The sequence below is a fragment of the Abramis brama genome (assembly GCF_963993115.1).
Source record: "Abramis brama genome assembly, chromosome: 1".
NCBI lineage: Eukaryota > Metazoa > Chordata > Actinopteri > Cypriniformes > Leuciscidae > Abramis > Abramis brama.
Window position 1 is genome coordinate 12,876,029 of NC_139963.1, and position 8,741 is coordinate 12,884,769.

Sequence of the window (8,741 nt, forward strand, 5' to 3'; positions counted from 1 at the left end):
TATATATATATATAGTCAAGCCCGTAATTATTCATACCCCTGGCAAATTCTGATTTAAAGTTACTTTTATTTAACCAGCTAGTTTTTTTCTAGATTAGAAATGACACGGGCGTCTCCCAGAAGATAATAAGACGATGTACAAGAGGCATCATTGTGGAAAAAATATTACTCATCTTTTATTTACATTTGAACAAAAAGTGGCATGTCCAAAATTATTCCCTTTGCAAACTGTCACAGTCTATGGGAAAATCCAAAGATCTATACCATTCCAAATAGTCCAAGCTGTTCTAAAGCATCCTAATTACCCTGATTCATTGGGGACAGCTGTTTTAATCAACTCAACAGGTGAAAAACAGAAGCTCTCTGCTGTTGGTTTGTGGACAGTCATGGCTAAGACAAAGGAGCTCACTGAGGACCTGTGGCTGCGCATTGTGGCTGCTCACAAGTCAGGAAAGGGCTATAAGTCCATATCTAAATGTTTTGAAGTTCCAGTGGCTACAGTGCAAAGTATTATTAAAAAATACAATACGTTCCACACTGTGAAAAATCTCAGAGGATGTGGTCGGAAACCAAAAGTGACACCTGTGCTGGCCAGGAGGATAGTGAGAGAGGTAAAAAAAAATATCCAAGGATCACCACCAAGGCCATCCTGATGAATCTGGGCTCTGCTGGTGGCAACATCTCAAGGCAGACAGTCCAGCGGACACTGCACACCGCTGGGTTCAATGGACGCAGACCAAGGAGGACACCACTTCTCCAGATAAGGCACACAAAAGCCCACTTGGCATTTGCAAATGCTTATCTGGACAAAGAAGAAGACTTCTGGTCTTCTGTTTTATGGTCAGATGAAACAAAAATTTAAAGGGACACTCCACCCATTTGCATTAAGCTTTGCATTGTTAGAAACCCAGTCATACTATTGAATGGTCGTGCAACACTCTCTCATTTTCCCCTGAGACGGGAGAAATCCGTTATTTACCTCTTACACTTCCTCCTACAATGACGCAAAAATCGTCATTTTGCGTCATTGTAGGAGGAAGTGTAAGAGGGGGAGATTTCTGTTGAGACTACAGACACTCATTCCTCATCTTTCCCAGGGGGCGGGAACCGCTCACGCTACAGACCTATTACAGATCAGTGGGTGGGACTTTACTCTCTGAAACTGAAAGCAATATCCTCCATCTTGTTTGAAGCTAAGCTAACAGGCGCTGTGGAGACAGATATAAAGTTATGACAATAGCGGAGGAGAGTGCTCAATATGATATAGAAGAAGAGGATTTCGGAAGTCTGATGCTTGAATCAGGTGTTTGTGGCTACATTTACAAGCCGCATTATAGCGAAGAGCAGCCGAGGCAGAAGACCTGCCTGCCGCGGACGAGGAGCCCGGACTGGCTCGAGTTAGGGCGGACTGGTGGCGCCGGTGATCTCACTATGCAACTCGAAACCGTTACGAACACAGAGATAGAGTCCGTCTGCGGCAAAGAATTTCAACGATGACAATTTCTCCTGGACGAAATCTCTGAATCAGACGAGGACACGGACGTTTGTGTTGTGAACTATCCTTGTTTCGCACCGCATATGTTCTGACTGAACATCCAGGTACCATGGAATAATTCACCTTTTCGAAAGAAGTACAAACGAGGAGTAATGCACTAATGAGTTTGCCAACTAACTAGACATTTTGTGTGAAATGAATTTCAAGCTCTGGTGGTAGCTAGCCTTGTAGACGGAAGAGTGATTTCTCTTATAGGCAGATATGCGCTTTCTGGATTAGTGGGAGTGGCTTGCGGAGCTGTGCAATGTGGTGCATTGTGGGAGTTGTTGTCTTTCATACAAATGCGTCCTGAAGTTATTTTTTGTCTTTCATCGGTCACGAAGGCACCAAATTCAAAATTTATTTTACATTTCGACTACATATATGACCCACTTTAAATAAAAAACAATGTTCAAATGGGTGGAATGCCCCTTTAATTGTTTGGCCACAATGATGTAGCCTTCATTTGGTGTAAAAAAAGGAGAAGCCTTCAACCCTTAGAACACCATCCGTACTGTCAAACATGGTGGTGGGAACCTAATGTTTTGGGGTTGTTTTTCAGCCGGTGGACCAGGGAAACTAATCACAGTAAACGACACCATGAAAAAGGAGCAATACATCAAAATTCTCAACAACAACATCAGGCAGTCTGCAGAGAAACTTGGCCTTGGGGACCAGTGGACATTTCAGCATGACAACCACCAAAAACACACAGCAAAAGTGGTGAAGAAATGGTTAGCAGACAAAAACATTAAAGTTTTACAGTGGCCCAGCCAGAGTCCTGACTTAAATACCATTTGGAATCTGTGGAGGGAGCTAAAGATCAGGGTGATGGCAAGGAGACCCTCCAACCTGAAAGACTTTGATTGCTGTAATTGCCAATGAAGGCTTTTCAATTGATTATTGAGACAGGTATGAATAATTTTGGACATGCCACTTTTTGTTCAAATGTAAATAAAAGATGAGTAATATTTTTTTTCCACAATGATGCCTCTTGTACATTGTCTTATTATCTTCTGGGAGACGCCTGTGTCATTTCTAATCAAGAAAAAACTTGCTGGTTGAATAAAAGTAACTTTAAGTCAGAATTTGCCAGGGGTATGATGATGAATTCTGGGCTTGACAGTAATGTGTGTATATATATATATATATATATAATGTATTTACTGTGCTAAGGTTGCTAAGGTGTTGTGAGTAGTTATTAGGTAGTGTGGTTGTATGCTAAGATGTTATGATGGTGCTTGAGTGCTGTTAAAATAAAGCTATTGAGATATGCTGTTTTTTTGCTGAGCACTTTTGTTTTAGACAGACTATTAACAGTCTCTGCTGTGTTCATGAGGCAACACATAGTTCATGTGTGTTGTGGCCGTGAGCCCCTTTTCCAAGCGATAAAAGGCATTACATTGTGTAACACGATAACAAACTCATCTAAATCTAAATTTCCATGTGCTGCAGAAGAGCCGTGCTACTAAAATAGAGTTTAACAGGCAGCTAAAGCAGAAAGACAATAGAGTATTAGTTTTGGTCACTGATTCTTCATTGTGCTGAATGTGCTCTGATTTTGTGATCATGACATCTTTTTCATGTGGGCAGCAGGACATCTTGTGTTTGGGATGGTGTGCTAAACCAGAGCTAATTCACTGAAAAAGACTAAACTGGTGTGCTGATGTGTGCTGGTGTGGCAAGGTAGACGCCCAATTATGCTCAAACATACAGCATGAATCATTTAGCACTGTTAATTCAGGAGTTCCCTCAGGCAAGTGAGGAAATAAACTGCCATGAGCAGAGGCTTTCGCTCAAAAGCGTCACACAAATGTGGTGAATGTGACAGCTTTAATTAATTATCTCATCCAAGGCATCACAGCTTGTTTTGACAAGTAATTTAGGAGTGTAGAGAAAGAAATACATTTTTACTCAGTTCTTGTCTCTGATAATGTAGAGATGAAGCATTATACTAATTTAACATCAACACAAACCTCTGCCTCTTTATAGACTGTACAGTCTCACTGCACCCAATATCCTCACTGCAAACTTAGAGCAACATCTAGTGGTCAAACTCGCATACTGCAACCTAACAGCAGTGCTCAGTGGCCAGTGAGACAGATACTCTTATCTGATATTCAGAATCAGAACCTTGAAATCTAGAGGCACGTATTGACATTTGGCTTTAACTCATTCTCTTTGAACGAGTAATAGCATGTTACATGACTAGAAATACATCATTTTACTATGGTGCAATATCCAAAAAATAAATTTACATTTATATTTAGTCATTTAGCAGACACTTTTGTCCAAAGCGACTTGCAAATTAGGACTAAATTAAGCAAGTCATCGTGAAGAGGCAAGAAACAACGCAAGAAGTGCTCAAAATATGAAGTTTAGGCATTGTTCAGAGTAGCATAAGCCCGATAAGCGAGGATTCACTGTAAAACCCAACAAGTTAAGCTAACTCATTTCATTTGAGGAAACCGATTGCCTCAATTCAATTACATTTATAAAACAATAGTTATGAGTACTTTGAACTTATTTTAATTGAGATTCCTAAAACAATAATACAAAGTCAAATTCAATAAGTTAAGCTAACTTATTACATTTGAGGACACTGATTGCCTTAATTCACTGTAAAACCCAACAAGTTAAGCTAACTCATTTAATTTGAGGAAACTGATTGCCTCAATACAATTAAGCTTATAAAAACAATAGTTATGAGTACTCTGAACTTATTTCAGTTGAGTTTACTAAAAGTAGATATGCATTGCAGTCAATAAATTAAGTGATTAATTAAGTGATTATTGAGCATTAGTGATTAACACCTGCTGTTAACGAGAAGAATCAATGAAGGAAAGAGAAACAAAAGAACTACAACTGATTCCAACCACAGCCTTAGATAAAATCAACTCAAGATAAAAGACGTTTAAATCTCTAAAGATCTCAGCAGAGGAGGATTAAACCACTACACAAACAGCATTACCAGCTTCACTTATTACTAAACACTTTGACTTGTCATGCGTCTACAGAAGTTGTTATTGAGAATGAACAGAGGGTTAGATGATAATGATTTATTGAGTTTCATTTAAAGACACCATGATAGTGATCCGTGTTTACTTTAGTTGGGCTCTTGACCCTTGACTTTATAACACCAGTTTTTCCTCTGGCTGCTATAACTGAGTGTTTATAAAACATATTTGTTATGGCACATATGCCAAAACAAAATCTGAGCATGTGGTTGTGTTTAGATAATAAAAATCATCATTTAGTTTCTCTGATCTTTTCCAGAGCCTATCTCTGATTAGACAGTTGATGTATTACTTGTGTTATTCATTATAATAGAACTGATTCTGCTGTAAGGCCCATTGTTGTGACAATCAGATTTTAAAAACCTCTATGGTATCATGCTGACTTACACAGTAATCAAGAATCAGCATATGAAGCTCAACAATGGGGACCATTAAAAAATGATTTATGTCGCAATGCATGCTGGGAGCCATGGATAAGTTTTGTATTATGCTAGTACCCAGCATGCATCATTTTTTTAATGGTCACCATTGTTGAGATTCATATGCTGATTCTTGATGTCTGTGTGAGTCTTAGTAAAGCAAACTTAGTACCTTTTTTGTGAAACTTTTTGTGCACAACTATTTGTAAAATCCTTAATTTTATCTGATGGTCAGAACATGGCTAGCTCTTATGCTGTAGAATCACAGTTTTGAGTGAAACTAATATGTTGCCCTTTGAATCAGATATCAGACTCTGAATGAAATCATTGAATCAAGTCACTAAAAGATGGTTGTCATCATCAATCCTTCACCAGTCAATGCCTTGAACTTGATGCGAGCAGCGAGAGGTAGCCAGTGCAGTGAGATGAACAGAGGAGTGACGTGGGCCCTCTTGGGCTCGTTGAAGACAAGACGATAGAGGTCCGCGGGACCCGACCAGATATTTTGCGCCGCGGGATTAAATTTCCGACTAAAAAACGGTAGCGGTCAGTAACTCTGGTGTAATTTGAACGGGAGCGGTCGGTCATTCAATATCACGTTCCCGACGCCGACGTTCTTTCAGAACAGCATATCTTCGCTTTACCTAATCTTAATCTTATCGACCACCCGGTATAGGCTACAGTCTGCCCTACATATTGTTCGGTTAAGGCCTACATATTTTGCTTAATGACATGTCATATTTTCTTTCTTTCTCTGACACTTTTCCTGTGTTGACAGCAAAATGTTACGAATTTTGATAATACGAATAAAAATAATAGCCTACACTTCTTTTCTTTTTTTCGCTGCGACATTTTTTCCCCTACTGTCTGCAGCAAAATGTTAAATTTTGTATATTGACAAGGCGAATAAAATAATAATAAAAAAATGTTTGTGCAGACTACATTTTTATTTTCTCTGTGAAAATGTACATGTGAAATTCTGGGAGATATATATTAAGCGGGATGGTCGGGTCGGGAAGAAAATTATTCTAAGCAGACAGCGGGTGAACAAATAGTGTATATATAGCGGGAACGGGTGGGTGCGGGATATAACCCCAGCGGGAGCGGGCGGGAGCGGGACCTAAAAAACAGTCCCGCGCAGACCTCTACAAGACGAGCTGCAGCATTCTGGATCATCTGTAGAGGTTTAGTTGCACATGATGGAAGTCCCGCCAGAAGAGCATTGCAGTAGTCAAGCCTAGAGATGACTAGAGCTTGGACGAGAAGTTGTGTTGCATGCTCAGTTAGGAAAGACCTGATCTTCCTGATGTTGTGCAGTGCAAACCTGCATGATCGAGCTGTCTTTGAAATGTGATCTGTGAATGCCAGCTGGTCATCCAATATTACTCCGAGATTTCTGACCGACCTTGATGGGGTGATTGATGATGAATCTAGCTGGATAGTGAAGTCGTGCTGTAGAGATGGATTGGCAGGGAGGACGAGAAGCTCAGTCTTTGCCAGGTTGAGCTGCAGGTGATGTTCCTTCATCCATGTCGAGATGTCCGCCAGACAGCTTGAGATCCGTGCAGCTACTGTGGGATCATCTGGTTGAAATGAGTGGAAGAGCTGTATGTCATCAGCATAGCAGTGGTAGGAGAAACCATGTGCCTGTATGATGTATCCCAGTGATGTGGTGTAGATGGAGAAGAGGAGGGGTCCAATAACTGAACCCTGAGGAACCCCTGTGGTCAGTTGATGTGCTTTGGATATCTCGCCACTCCATGCGACCCTGAAGGACCTACCTGTGAGATAGGACTTGAACCAGTGGAGGGAAGTTCCTGTGATGCCCAGTGATGAAAGGGTGGATATAAGGATCTGATGATTCACAGTGTCAAAGGCAGCAGACAGATCCAGGAGAATGAGAACTGAAGATTTGGAAGCAGCTTTTGCGATCCGTAGGGCTTCTGTGACCGACAGTAATGCAGTCTCAGTTGAATGCCCTTTCTTAAAGCCAGATTGGTTGACATCCAGCTGGTTGTTCAGAGACAAGAAGGATGTTACTTGGTTGAAAACAGCTCTTTCAAGTGTCTTCGCAATGAATGGTAGGTGAGAGATAGGTCTGTATTCTCTGCAATAGATGTGTTTAGTGTTGTTTTTTAAGCAGTGGAGTTACCCGAGCCTGCTTGAGATGAGTTGATGATGTGTGTGAGTGCTGGAAGAAGTGTGGGAGAGATGGCTTGTAGAAGGTGTGAGGGGATGGGGTTATTTATAGTAATATTTATATATTTATAAATATTACTATAAATATATGCCCAAAAATGCATAGTAATAGAACATGCATCAATGGTATTGTAATGGAAACATGGGTAGCAATTTATTTTACAGGCCTGTTTTGCATGTACATACTATTGTAATAATTGCAATAACTGGGTAATAAGTAGGTACTAACCCTGAACCTACCCCTAAACTTAACCTTAACCCATGCAGTTACCTTATATTATTCAGTACGTTCTAGGTAAGTACACTGTAAGTACACTGAAAGTGCACGTACTGTAAAATAAAGTGCAACCAAAACATGCCTAAAAACATGGTACACACCGCCACAAACAGTGTTGTTATTGTAAACTAAAACTATTAACTGTTAATTGAAATAAAGCTAAAATTAAAATTAAAAACTAGATGGCAAAAACTTAAACTTATAAAAAAAAAGAAAAGTAGAACCATTGCCTTGGCGACTAACTGAAATAAAACAAGTTTTAAGCTTAAGTACTAAAACTAGCCAACTACAACTAAAACTAAAATAAATTCAAGCTAAATAGAATATGACAAAATTACATACATAAATGCATAAACGAAATTACTAAAACTAAAATTAAAATGAAATCTGAAAGTGTAAAAATAAAAACTATTAGTTTCAGTACTATAAAGCAACACTAAATAACTTTTTTTTTTACCTTAAAATAATGTTTTCAAAATCGTTTCAGTGGTTCATCAAGTCGTAAAGGTTGAACGACACTTCTGCATTGGCTTTGCGGCCCTATATCTGCTATAACCACACTATGCAAGTTTGCCAGATGGGGTCGCGTTACTGTAGTTCGAATGAGACATAAGAAACTACAAATTTGACTTGCTTTACGGCAAGCGTTAAAATAGTCATTATTTAGTTTTTCTTCGTTTCTGATGTCGCAATACATCATACTTTAATAAAATGCAACATACTCTACCTTGTCTGTGGACATCGTTCATTCTAAAGTCGGGAAATTCCACTTACAACCTGTAGGGTGCCCGAAGAGGAAAAGTTCTTTAGTGTTGCTTTAATATGCATAATAGTAAAATAACACAGGCCAAAAACATGGAATTACCATGACCAAAAATATGGAATTAATTTCCATGGTGTATGTCAAAAAATAGAGAGGCTGTTCACAGCAGAACAAAATGGTAGAGCTTGACAGTTCAACCACACTCTAACCGTACCCATAATAACCCTATTGCTAAACATAACTCCACCCAATAGGTTCAGAGAGGTGGAGCTGGACTAAGTTAAGCTCCACCCATTATGTCCACAGAGGGGGAGATAGACGTCATTTGGCTCTGCAGTGAGTAGCACAGTAAAAATGGTACATGGTAAAAATGTGCGGTTGTTCTATGGTATGTGTTCAAAACCATAGTAATATCTAAAAATTGTCCAATGAATACACGTTATAACCATAGCTACCATGTCAAGAAATTTGATATCATGGTACCATGGCCAAAAAAAAAACAAGGAGTGCTACCATGGTACTTTTGGTGTTT